This window comes from Hypanus sabinus, unplaced genomic scaffold (assembly GCF_030144855.1).
Source record: "Hypanus sabinus isolate sHypSab1 unplaced genomic scaffold, sHypSab1.hap1 scaffold_219, whole genome shotgun sequence".
In the NCBI taxonomy this organism is placed as follows: Eukaryota; Metazoa; Chordata; class Chondrichthyes; order Myliobatiformes; family Dasyatidae; genus Hypanus; species Hypanus sabinus.
In genome coordinates this window covers 275,461-287,703 of record NW_026780298.1, presented here as the reverse complement: position 1 = coordinate 287,703, position 12,243 = coordinate 275,461, and positions in this window count along the sequence as shown.

Sequence of the window (12,243 nt, the reverse complement as noted above, 5' to 3'; positions counted from 1 at the left end):
AGTAATATTATATGCGAAGGCACGATGGTTAAGGCATATGGTCATTTAGCATGAGGTGACGGTCAAATCGACAGGACACAGGAGCGGGATTGGGCTGTTCATTGCAGGGAACTCTTCAGCCTTTCTTTGTCGTGTGTTCTCCTGCACAGCCACAATATCCTTCTTGCTGTCGGAAGCCATTGACCCCGACACCAGCCAAGAACGTTTCAACCGTTTGCTTCGCTACATCCAATGGCTTGTGTACCGCACCTTCTGTCACATTAAATTCGACCCCCGTTGAAATGAATGTCAGCATTGAATTTGCCGACGTTACCATAAAATTCACCTGCAGGTGAGCCTTCATGGAATCCAGACAAAGACTCATATCTCTATACATCTTTTAATTCTGAATTTTATTTTCTGTTGGCAACTTCTCTCGATTTTACTCGATGTCTCCATATTGCACACCCCACACGGCCATACGTTGTATTCCACCTGTCCCTTATTTGTCCACTCGGTCAAACTAGCACCCTGCCGGCGACACGATTTGCCTCTGCAGGTAAATTCTGCCAGTCTGAATCCCATCCATTAGCTGACTCGCCACCGTGTAAATCTCATCTCCCAGGGAATCCCTGGCTTGTCTCAGCATCCTTTATAATACCGCATAACTTAGCTATTTCCTGGAATTTCGGGTCGATACTTTTTGATAAGGAAGGCACAAAGATCTCTGCTGACGTCACAGCATTCTGTGCTCTTCTTCCCCATAATATCCTGGGATAAGGATGGCGAGGATCTGAGGGCATTCATGAAAAACTCCAACACTTCATCCATTCTAATTTTGATATGCCTCAGGTAGCACAGTCCTCTCACGTGAACTCACAAACTATGTCGGTCTCAGGAGTAAATGCAGATGAGATGATTTCATTTAACACTTTGATCGTTTTCTGCGTTTCTATATAAAGATCTTCATTGAGGCCGGCGGTGTCGATTCCACCCCCACACCCGACAGGCAAACATGGAGTTGCCTATTTACTTCGAACATAGGAAACCATGCAGACGTCGTAGGCACATATCTGTATCGAGAGAGCCAGACCGTACTGAAGTATCAATGTTGAGAGGAGAGCGAGCTTGTAACTCGTCCTCTCCAGTCTTTCCCGCTCCCTATCCGGTCATGAAAATAGATCTCGACCCGAAACGCCTACTGCGTGTACTAATGTACATATCATTCTGACAATTGATGCACTTTATATGTCTTCAATTAACGTTTCTTCATTAACCACCTCACTGTGTCAGAATCAGTGATGAAATCAGGGGCCCCAGCGCAGAACTTTCATCCCTGCACATTGTAACTTGTAACTCAGGTCTGAAGGAGTCAGAAACCCTGCACTCTGCACATGTGATCACATCACTCCTGCTTCTGACATTTCAAATCGCCTCAATATGGTTTTCAGATTCTGCGTGGTTATGGTATATTAAGGTCGCTGTCAGACCAGCAAACCATGTTTTCCCACCAGTGGTTCCACCTGTTAGTGTGTCCTCTTTCCTCCACCTCCAGGGAAGCTGCATCTTCACGCAAACTCCTCACTTGCAAAGGTTGCCTAAACCCTTGACGCAGGAAACCACATCAACGTCACTTTCCTGATACCTTGTCCGACTTGCTCATCTCCGGGTATCTTCCCTGCTCACTCTCCTCCGCAACAATCCTCTCTTCACAGTAACGATCTGTGAGATCATAAATATAACAAACAAAACAATCTATTACACAAACTCCGTACCGCTCCACTGCTGATCAGTAAAAACTCTCGGCCCTCAGACCCTTCACGTTTCCCAACTTCCTATCCAGTTTTCAGACCCATATATCCCCGCAGATCCGAATCTACTGCAAGGTCATTTAAGACCATGAGACATAGGAACAGAATAAGACCATTTAGCCCATCGAGCCTACTCTGACATTCCATCGTGGCTGATCTAGGACCCCACTTAACCTCATACAGTTGACTTCTCCTCATATCATTCGGTGCCCTGACTGATCAGAAAAAAAATCAGCTTCCGCCTTAAATATAGACCGCGGACATAGCCTGCAACTCAGGAGTCCAGATGATTTTACTCTATGGCTAAAATTAATCCTCCTCTGTTTTAAAGGGGGTCTCCCCTCATTTCTGAGGCTTTGCCCTCTTAGTTTTGGAAAAGGCCATCAGAGGGAAATCTTCCCCACATCCACCCTATCTAGTTATTTCAACATCCCGTAGGTTTTAATGATATCCCCACGCATTCTTCGAAATTTCAGTGAGTACGGGCCTGAATCTGCGAGCTTCTCCTCATGTTCGAGCCCCTTCATTCCTCGGGAAGCTCGCCCTGACCCTCCCCATTGACAGCACATCCTATCTGAGATATGGTGACCAAAACGGTTGACAATTCTCCACGTGCCGCCTAAATAGTGCCTTCTCAGTGCTCATCAATATCTCCTTGCGTTCATATTATGTACTCCTGGAAATAAATAGAACATTGGATTTGCCTTCCTTACCACAGACTCAGCCTGTAAGTTCACCGTGTGGGAGTCTTGCTGGGTGGACGGGTCAGTCGTACAGAGGAAGCAATGCGATTGCAGGAGGACTCATAAGACCCGTTGCGCTTATGACGTTTGAACCTTCTCCCCATTTAGATAATAGTCTACACCATTGTTCCTTTTTACCAAAATGCATTCGCATATATTTCTCAACAGTCTATTCCAACTGCCAATTGTTTGCCCATTCTTCCAATTTTTTAAAGTCCTTCTGCAATCGCATTGCTTCGTCAGCACGACTTACCACTCCACCTATTTTCGTATCATCCGCAAACTTTGCCACAAAGCCATCAATCCCATCTTCTTTGAAAAACAACGTGAATAACAGTGGTCCCAATACTGACCCCCTGAAGAGCACCTCTACTAGCCGACAGACAACCAGAAAAGGCCCTTGTATTCTCACCAGCTGCCTCCTGCCTGTCATCCTTCCCGCTATCCACACCGGCACCTTTCCTGCACCACCATGTCTCCTTCTTCTTCTTCTTCTTAAGCAGCCTCATCTGTGGCAGTTTATCAAACGCGTTCTGAAATGACATCCACTGCCGCTCCTCTGTCCACTGCTAGTTACTTCCTCGAAGAAGGCTAACAGTTTTCTCAGGCAAGATTTCCCTTGAACGAAACCGTACTGTCTTTGACTTATTTTATCATTAGTCACCAAGTACCTCTAACCCTCATACTTATTAATAGATTTCAACAGTCTCCCCGCCTTTGTGTTTAGGCTATTGAGCCAGTCATTTCTTTTCTTTTGCCTTCCTCCCTTCTTAAAGAGTCGAGTGACATTTGCAATCTTCCAGTTGTCCGCAGCCGTGCCAGAATCAAGTGATGCTTCAAAGATCATGCTTCGGTTTGGTTTCAGGATTCAACCTATCAGCAACCTATCTCAGAACTCCGGAATGGAGGTCATCTGGCCCAGGTGTCTTATCTACATTCAAACCTTTGAGTTTGTCTCGCAGGTTCTCCTCTGTAATTGCAATAGCACTCCTCTTACTTCCAGACGCTCACGGAGCTCTGGAACACGGCTAGTATATTCCACTGTGAAGACAGATGCAAAGTACCCATTACGTTCATCTACCATTTCTGAGTCCCCTACTACCTCCTCACGAGGATCATTCTCCACTATCAACTCTCACATCCCTTTTACTCTTTATATAACTGGAAAAGCAGCTTGGTATCCTGCTTTATATTATTGACGAGTCTATCCTCATATGTCACCTCTACATTTATTATAGCTTTTTAGTTGCCTTCTGTTGTATTTTAGAAGTTTCGAAATGATCCATTTCCCTACTTTAGATGCGGTTTCTATGCACCCTTTAACGTTGTCAGACACGGTTGCCGACCACTGCCTTTGAAAACCTCTTCTTCTGTTTGGTATATCTATCTTGAGCCTTGTGAGCTATTCGCAGAAACGTCAGTCTCCTCTGCACTGACGTTATCCCTACTGTTCCCTTTCAATGCACCTGAGTCGCAGCCAGGTCCTCATGTTGCACAATGTACTTTATTTCATTGGGATAGAGATGCATGCGCCTTATGCTTCTCCGTCTCTAATTGCAGTATGACTTCAATCATATTACGATCCCTGCCTTCTAATGGTTCCTTTGCGTTAAGTTGCCTAATAACTATCGGGGTTATTACACAACACCCAATCTAAGACAGCCTTTCACTGAGTATGCTGAAGCACAGGCTGTTCTAAAAAGCCATCCAGTAGGTAATTAACGATTTTACTCCCTGGCGATCCGACACCCACCTGATTTTCCCAGTCGCCCTGCATATTGAGATCCCCCGTTACAATTCTGTCATTACCCTATTGCATGCCTTTTCGAGCACCCTTGGCAATCTCAACCCACACTTTGGCCAGTATTCGGAGGTCTTAGATGTTTTTCATGATCTTTTTTTTTTCTTTACCCTTGTAATTTCTTAACTCCACGCAACCAAAAGTTGCAAAATTCTCTGTCCCCATGTCACCTCTTTCTGAAGATGGAATTCCAACTTTGACCAACAGATTCACACCACCGCCTATGCCTTCCTGACTGTTCTTTCCATACAGAGTATATCCTTTGATGTTAAGCTCTCAACTATGGCCTTCTATCATCCTCCACTCATTGATGCCCACAATATCATAACCAGACATCCCTCATTGCGCTACGAGGTCGCCCACTTTATCCTGAATGCTACGCGCATTTAAACAGAGCACCCTCAGTCCTACTTTCTTCGCCATTTTGAATTTTGTATCTGCGGTACAAATTAACTCTTAGCTCTGGCTGCTTATGTAGTAAGTCCTTGGTTTGTCCTTTCCTGCATTTCGGTAACACCCTCCATATGGTTGTTAACCTTTTCTCTCATCCCCAGCTCAATCAGCCTGGTTCTCACCCCCTGCCATATTAGTTTAAACCACCCCATGCAGCACTTGTAAATCTGCCTGCAAGAATAATGACCCCCTCTCAGATTCAAGTGCAACTCTCCCTGTGGAAGAGGTCCCACCTGCCCCAGAAATTTTCCCAATTATCCTGAAATCCAAATCCCTGCTCCCTGCTTCAATTCTTAAGCCACGCATATATCTGCCTCTTCATTCAATCCCCATCCTTACTGTCGCAGTCACAGGCTGTAAACCCGAGATTACTACCCTTGAGGTTCTGCTTCGCTGCTTCTTTCCTAACTTCCTATATTCTCTTTTTTTTCGGGACCACCACCCTTTTTCTTCCTATTTCGGTGGTTACAATGTGTACCAGGACTTCTGTGTGTTCGCACTCAATTTTCAGGGCGCGTCCAGAAATGCCGTAGATCCTGGTACCTGCGAGGCAAACTACAATCCGTGTTTCCTGTTTGCCAGAGGGGCCAGACTCAGTGACAGAGTCACGGCCAAACGTTTGCTTCCATCCGGTAGCTCATCTCCCCAACAGTACTAAAAATACAGTACTTATTGTTGAGAGGGACGGCTGCAGTGAGTCCACACTCTGACTTGTCTCCCTTCCCTCATTTGACAGTCAACCATTTATCTGTCTCCTGAACCATTGTTGTGACGACCTCCTTGTAGTTCCTGTCTATCACTGCCTCACTCTCCCTCTCAAGCCGATGGTGCTGCAAGGACATGGCTGGGGACGAACCCAAGTGCAGGACACGGACGCGGCGGTAGAGCCGTGAGGCGTTAGCACAGTCGCGAACAGGGATCCGGTATCCAGGAGAGTCTTTACACGGAGACAAGGTTTACGCAGATTATCTAGGAAATGGTACGGAGCTTGGTACTGAGAGCCCGAAGGAATGAAGAAACGAGGTTTACTCGCACTAGAGTCGACCAACGAACTAGAAAAGCGTGGCTGTGACGCCTGAGTTTTATCCTCGGTTTGCTCATGGAAACCAGGTGCGCTGTAATTAATGGAATTGGGAACAATTGGGAATCAGACGAGGGTATTAAGGCTCAGTCCAGGAGATAACAGCAAGATGGGGAGGGGAGGTTTTGCCAGACGGGGCCATGACAGATGGGCATCGAGCTGGAGCTCCAGTCCCTAGCACGCTCTCTGAGGAGCTGCATCTCGGGGCATCGGGCGCTGATATGGCGATCCTGGGCTCTCGGAGTCTACGGAATATCCCACATCTGACCTCAGAACAGAACACCTGCTCTGCAGACATACTCGCTCAAGATCTGAATACAAAATAAGGGATGAACTTACCTACTTACCTTGCCTCCGGCTGTTCTCACCGCAGCCCTGCTGAGCCAAAACTTTACTACCCTGTCTCAGACTATTCAGAAGGCGGCCACTCCAAATCCAATGTCTAGACTAAGAGAGTGAACCAGGAGTTGGAGACAGCCAGGCATTGCTTTGCCTCCTCTAAACCCCCGTCCTGGAGGTCACAATTGGTTTAGGCAGAGATCGCCCAGAATAACCTCCAGTCGTCCATTGATTCCCAGAAGAGGTTCCAGCCCCCGCTCCACCCTGAGCAGCAGACTGATGCAGGAGTTCCTGCTGCTCAACAGTTGACCCAGCGCCACAAACGCACCCGGAGATGAGCCAGGGCTTCTCTGCTGCGCGCCCAGAGAGAACATATCCGGCAGGCTGATCCGCTCCTTCGACAGGCAAGGCCATTCAAGCAGGAGTGGGATTTTGGATGGCATCAAGGGATCTTCACATGAAAGTTTGGAGCCGCAAATTGGCACCGCGTTATATGGGACCCGTTTCTCGTGGAAACGGCTTTTAACGAGGAGTCGTATAGATGATGTCTATCACCATCATTGAAAATATACCTAGTATACGATGTTATTAGCCCGGTCCGAATCACCGCTCCCCACCCTCCTCCTCGCTTGATGGTTGGTTTCCTGGTCTATATGGTGCGGCGCCTCCTGACGAAGGACATCTTTGGCAAGTCGCTCATCCAGGACTTGCAGCGGACACAGGTCTGTGATGCCTCAGCGGCTTCACCAAGGGAGGGCATTCTCTGTCAGAAACACAGTAACGGTGGCGCAGCAGTAACGGCGATTGGGCTAGTGAATATGCATGTGTCAGCTAATTATTACTTATCGTCGATACTTGAGAAAAGCTCAGCAATGTTTTGCTGCCTGCTTGCGTCCCGCATTGCCTGAGAAATTGGGCTGTCGAGTCAACTGGCTCTGAAGATAAGCGGTGTTCATCTTACATTTAGTTATTCCTTTCAGCTCAGTGTTGGCTTCGTTTTCCACTATGAGCGTAATATTTAACACCCAGTTTGGTTCAGAACTCTAGACCCGCATCACAGTGGCTCTCTCTCTCGGCGCTTCGATCATATCCGAACGGGACAGACAGCAGCTATCATACGAACATAGGGTAAGACAGTGTCCCATGTGTCGTTTAACCATTTTAGCTAATATTGCTTTTGAAGTCCTGCTCATCTCTTCAATAATCGCACTGCGTTGTGGTCGATAGGGGATCTGGAACCTCTCTTTTACCCCAAACTCTTTCATTAGATTTTGTATCACCGGTGAGGTGAAGTGGGGACTTTCATCTGATTCCAACGTCCTTGGCAACCCTTAACGGGTAATAAAATCTCTCGGACAAAATCCCGTCCGTATCGTCAACCGGCTTCATTATCGAGTTGAGAAGAATTCTATTCGCTGGGTGAACGTATCCACCATCTTGATGATTTATTTCAGCCCGCCGGCGGATGGAGATAAAGATCCAGTAACATAAACCTGCATATTAACACATGGTCCTTCTACGACAGTGCTTGTCCTAAAACTGCCTCGCAAGCCGATTTATGTGGATTATCACCGGGCAGAAATCAAACAATTCTTACAATTATGTTCGGTATCTCGTCTCAATTTTGGCAACCAGATAGATTCCTCAGCTGCCCCATAGTTCTATCTGCTCCTTGATGCCCACAAATGTCATCGTGTCAATATATCACCTGGTTTCTTCCACTTTCTGGCACAACAAATTCACCATTATGAATTATAGTTCCATTCCGTGCCTGTATCCCTCGATATTTCCCAAAGTCGTCAGAATTCTCTCCTCTTTGTCCTCTATCTCCTCTTTGACTATGTCTATCTGTGAACAGTTTGGTGGTTTCTCTGTCAGCCCTGTCATCTGGATTCCATTTCACCACCCAACTTGATTCTAGTTTCCTTAACTCACTAGCCTCACCGCTGCCTTCCTGGGAAGTCCTAAACTGAGCATTCACCATTTTTAAATCCATAAATGTTTTATCTTGTCTTCTCAGATATTTACCTCACCAAGGGAACTGATGGTACAGGTTTGTCACCTATTGAGATATAACCTCCAGCTTCCAAATGTGAAACTTGAGCTTTCCTCACATTCCTACTCACAAGCTCTCAGAGTGCAGCACAAAACAATGAAAAATACAGATGGCAAAATACAGACACGTCAGAAGCTGTTATAAGAAAATCGAAATTAATATTATATCATTTATGAGTGGGACATCACTTGAATCAATTCATATTGTGGTGAACATTGAGGAATACGTGACAGAATCGGCAATAATAACAGTGCAGAGATACACGGTGAATGGAGCAATTTAAAACGGCTAAGGGAATGTATTCATACAAATGCTGCTAGAACATTAATCGCGATGCATTTGCGTTTTGTTTCGGTTAATTGATTAATTTACTGAATTAAACTTATTTATTTATTTATTTAAATTAACAAATTTATTTAATTTGTTTCATTTCATTCAAAATTTGAAATGTTGAGTTGCAAAGCCACAGAAAGTTACAGATCAACCGCTGCTCAATTGGTTCTATGTGGTTGAGTAACGAATGGCGTGCACAATGATGCTGAGCCGAATGTAGCAATCAATACAACCGTCAGCATTCATCAGTGCAGTGTCTATCTCACAAATTTAACATAAATGTACTGCAGGAGAATATTGTTCTAAAAATAGCTCAAGGAATACAGTATCTATTTTAAGAGTATTTCCTAGATTTGAGGAACAGCGGCAAAGAAGGGAAAAATACTCCTGCTCACAATGAATCAGCGGCTCACAGGTTTCGGACTGAGAAGACTTAAGGCTGCATCAGAGACTGACAGATACAGAATGAAACCCACACTCTCACACTGTAACAGAGACTGACAGATACAGAATAAAAGCGACACTCTCACACTGTAACAGAGACTGACAGATACAATATGAAACCCACAATCTCACATTGTAACAGAGACTGACAGATACAGAATAAAAACGACACTCTCACACTGTAACAGAGACTGACAGATACAATATAAAACCTACACTCTCACATTGTAACAGAGACTGACAGATTCAGAATGAAACCCACACTGTCACACTGTAGCAGAGATCGACAGATATAGAATGAAATCCGCACTCTCACACTGTAACAGAGATAGTCAGATACAGAATGAAACCCACACTCTCACTCTGTACCAAGATGGATAGATGCGGAATAACACCCACCCTCTCACACTGCAGCAGAGACTGACAGATACAGAATGAAATCCACGCTCTCACACTGTAACAGACACTGACAGATACAGAATGAAACCTACACTCTCACATTGTAACAGAGACTGACAGATTCAGAATGAAACCCACAATCTCACACTGTAACAGAGATAGACAGATACAGAATGAAACCCACACTCTCACTCTGTACCAAGATGGATAGATGCGGAATAACACCCACCCTCTCACACTGCAGCAGAGACTGACAGATACAGAATGAAATCCACGCTCTCACACTGTAACAGACACTGACAGATACAGAATGAAACCTACACTCTCACATTGTAACAGAGACTGACAGATTCAGAATGAAACCCACAATCTCACACTGTAACAGAGACTGACAGATTCTGAATGAAACCCACACTCTCACACTGTAACAGAGACTGACAGATTCTGAATGATACCCACACTCTCACACTGTACCAAGATGGATAGATGCGGAATAACACCCACCCTCTCACACTGCAGCAGAGACTGACAGATACAGAATGAAAACCACACTAACTGTTCCTCAGGCAGTTTCAACAGCGGCTTTGTCCGTCACTTCTCCGTTTCAAAATCCACAGCAGCAATAACAAATTTTATCCATATACATTTTGTGATATATAAGAGTTGCACACAAATATCTATACACCTGCGCACATACAATGAAACCGACACTCACACACAAAAGCACACACACACACACACACACACACACACACACACACACACACACACACACACACACACACACACACACACACACAAACATCGATACACAGATGTGGAAAAGAGTTTAAAAGATGGAGGGAACCGTGGCAGCTCTGGACTCGGGGAGGTGATCAAAATGACGTAAACTTAGATGTCGTCCAGGGTTGAAGGAGAACTGGACCGAGAGTCTGTGTACAGAACGAGTATGTTTTATAAATGCTGACACATAGTCGGACGGGGTGGGAAGGGTTTGGTGTCTAAGCGGCCAAAGTGGAACTGCTGAACTAAGAAAAAGTGAAAAATTTTAGACTGAAGTCCGCAGGAGGAGACTGGGAGGGTTTTCATGTGTCCCTGGATCCAGAGCACACTGAGGGGAAACCGGATCTATTTGTAGATGAAACAGCAGGCGTGACACAGATAATTGCAAAAAAATGCTGGAAACATCGATTCCTGAATGCTTTTGAAAAGAGAACCACAGTGAAAGTTTCAGGTTGGAAAATGGGAACAGTTGGAATCTCTGTCAATACAACTGTGGAATGTGGTAAATGAAGCTGATTGCTCACTTATTGGTCTCACTACACATTTTACTCGAATTGCGCAAAGGGATCTCAATGAGGTAATGCTAATGCTGTTGACGTGTTCGCGTTACATCACCACAGTATTTTCACCTGAGACACTGCCGGTGATGTAATTTGTTTGTTCAGTAACAATGGTGGGAGGTGGGACCTTGTCACTGGAGATCGATCCCCTGTATAAATCAGAGCCTGTTGCAGTACGTCAGCCCAGAGTGTCTTGCCGAGCTGTGGAATTCAGAGCAATCGCGTTCACTGCGTCAGTCAAATGGGATATCCAGTAATCTGGCGGATAGAAAACATTTACTACCCTGTTATTTCAGCCGTTGGAATTCCCGGTAAGCCGCTGTCACTCCTGCAAACGGCAGAGTCTGAGAGTTAATTCCGATGTTCTGTAGTGTTTCTGTCGCTACTTGTTTCCACAGTCACCCGCCCAGTCCCCGCATTTCACTCATGGGCAGAAGGCGCTGACAATGTTAATCCCATTGCTGTCGTAGCAGGCAGCGCTCCATACTGGAGCCGAGATGCTGCCTTTGACTGAAATCCTCTCCGCTGTCTCGATATCCCGTAATAATTGCGAATCGAAATGTCTGCACAGGAGGACACCGGGCTACACTGCATCTGTGGGAGCCAGCCGACCTTCTGTTCTGTCCGTATGAATCGACTGTGAATTGCCTGAGTGGGTGATAGAACAACGCGAATGGCGCATTTATGTTAGAAATATGAGCAGAGGGAACCGCCGATGTGGATTTCATTTCATTCCTGTGATGCTCAGGCCAGTGACGTTGGTATATCATACCCATTCCTTACTGCGGCCCGGAAGCGTTTAACCAGCTGTCATCTGTCATCTGGTTTGGGAATTCCCCAGATTGAACCCATTTACAAAACTCGCGGAGAGTTCTCTGTCACGCCGATATTGCACACCGTCAGCGGGTTCATATGTTCTGGGTCCAGTTTCCACCATTTGTAGGAGAGAAAAAACATAAGTTGATGTCTAATCATAATATTCTGCTCTATTGCCCAGACAGGTCAGTAATTTCTCTGCTCCTTTCTCTCTCCCTTGCAGTTAACCTGGTGGCGATTGTTATCCTGTGCCGAGGAAAGTGCGGTCTCTCCAAATGCATCACTCGCTACCTGCTGGGAATGGCAGCGGCCGATCTCCTGGTCGTTATCTCTGACCCTCTGCTGAACTGGACTGTACTGATATACTTTAGTTCTTCCTTCCTCTATTGTACTCCCGTTTGTAGGGTTGTTCGTTGCCGGGGTCTCTGTCTGGCTGACAGTCGCGTTCACCTGTGACCTCAGCTGTAATTCACCCGGATGGAGGGTTTATAGTCAGGCCCCGCCGGTTTTATTTTAATAATCTCCGTTACATCTGACAGCGTTTTACTCTGGGTTGGTCCAGTTAGGAAGAATCCTCTCCCTTTTCTCCATTCTCTCCTTTGTTTCTGATTCAGCCTTTTCAGTGACGCTCACGGTGTTTTACTC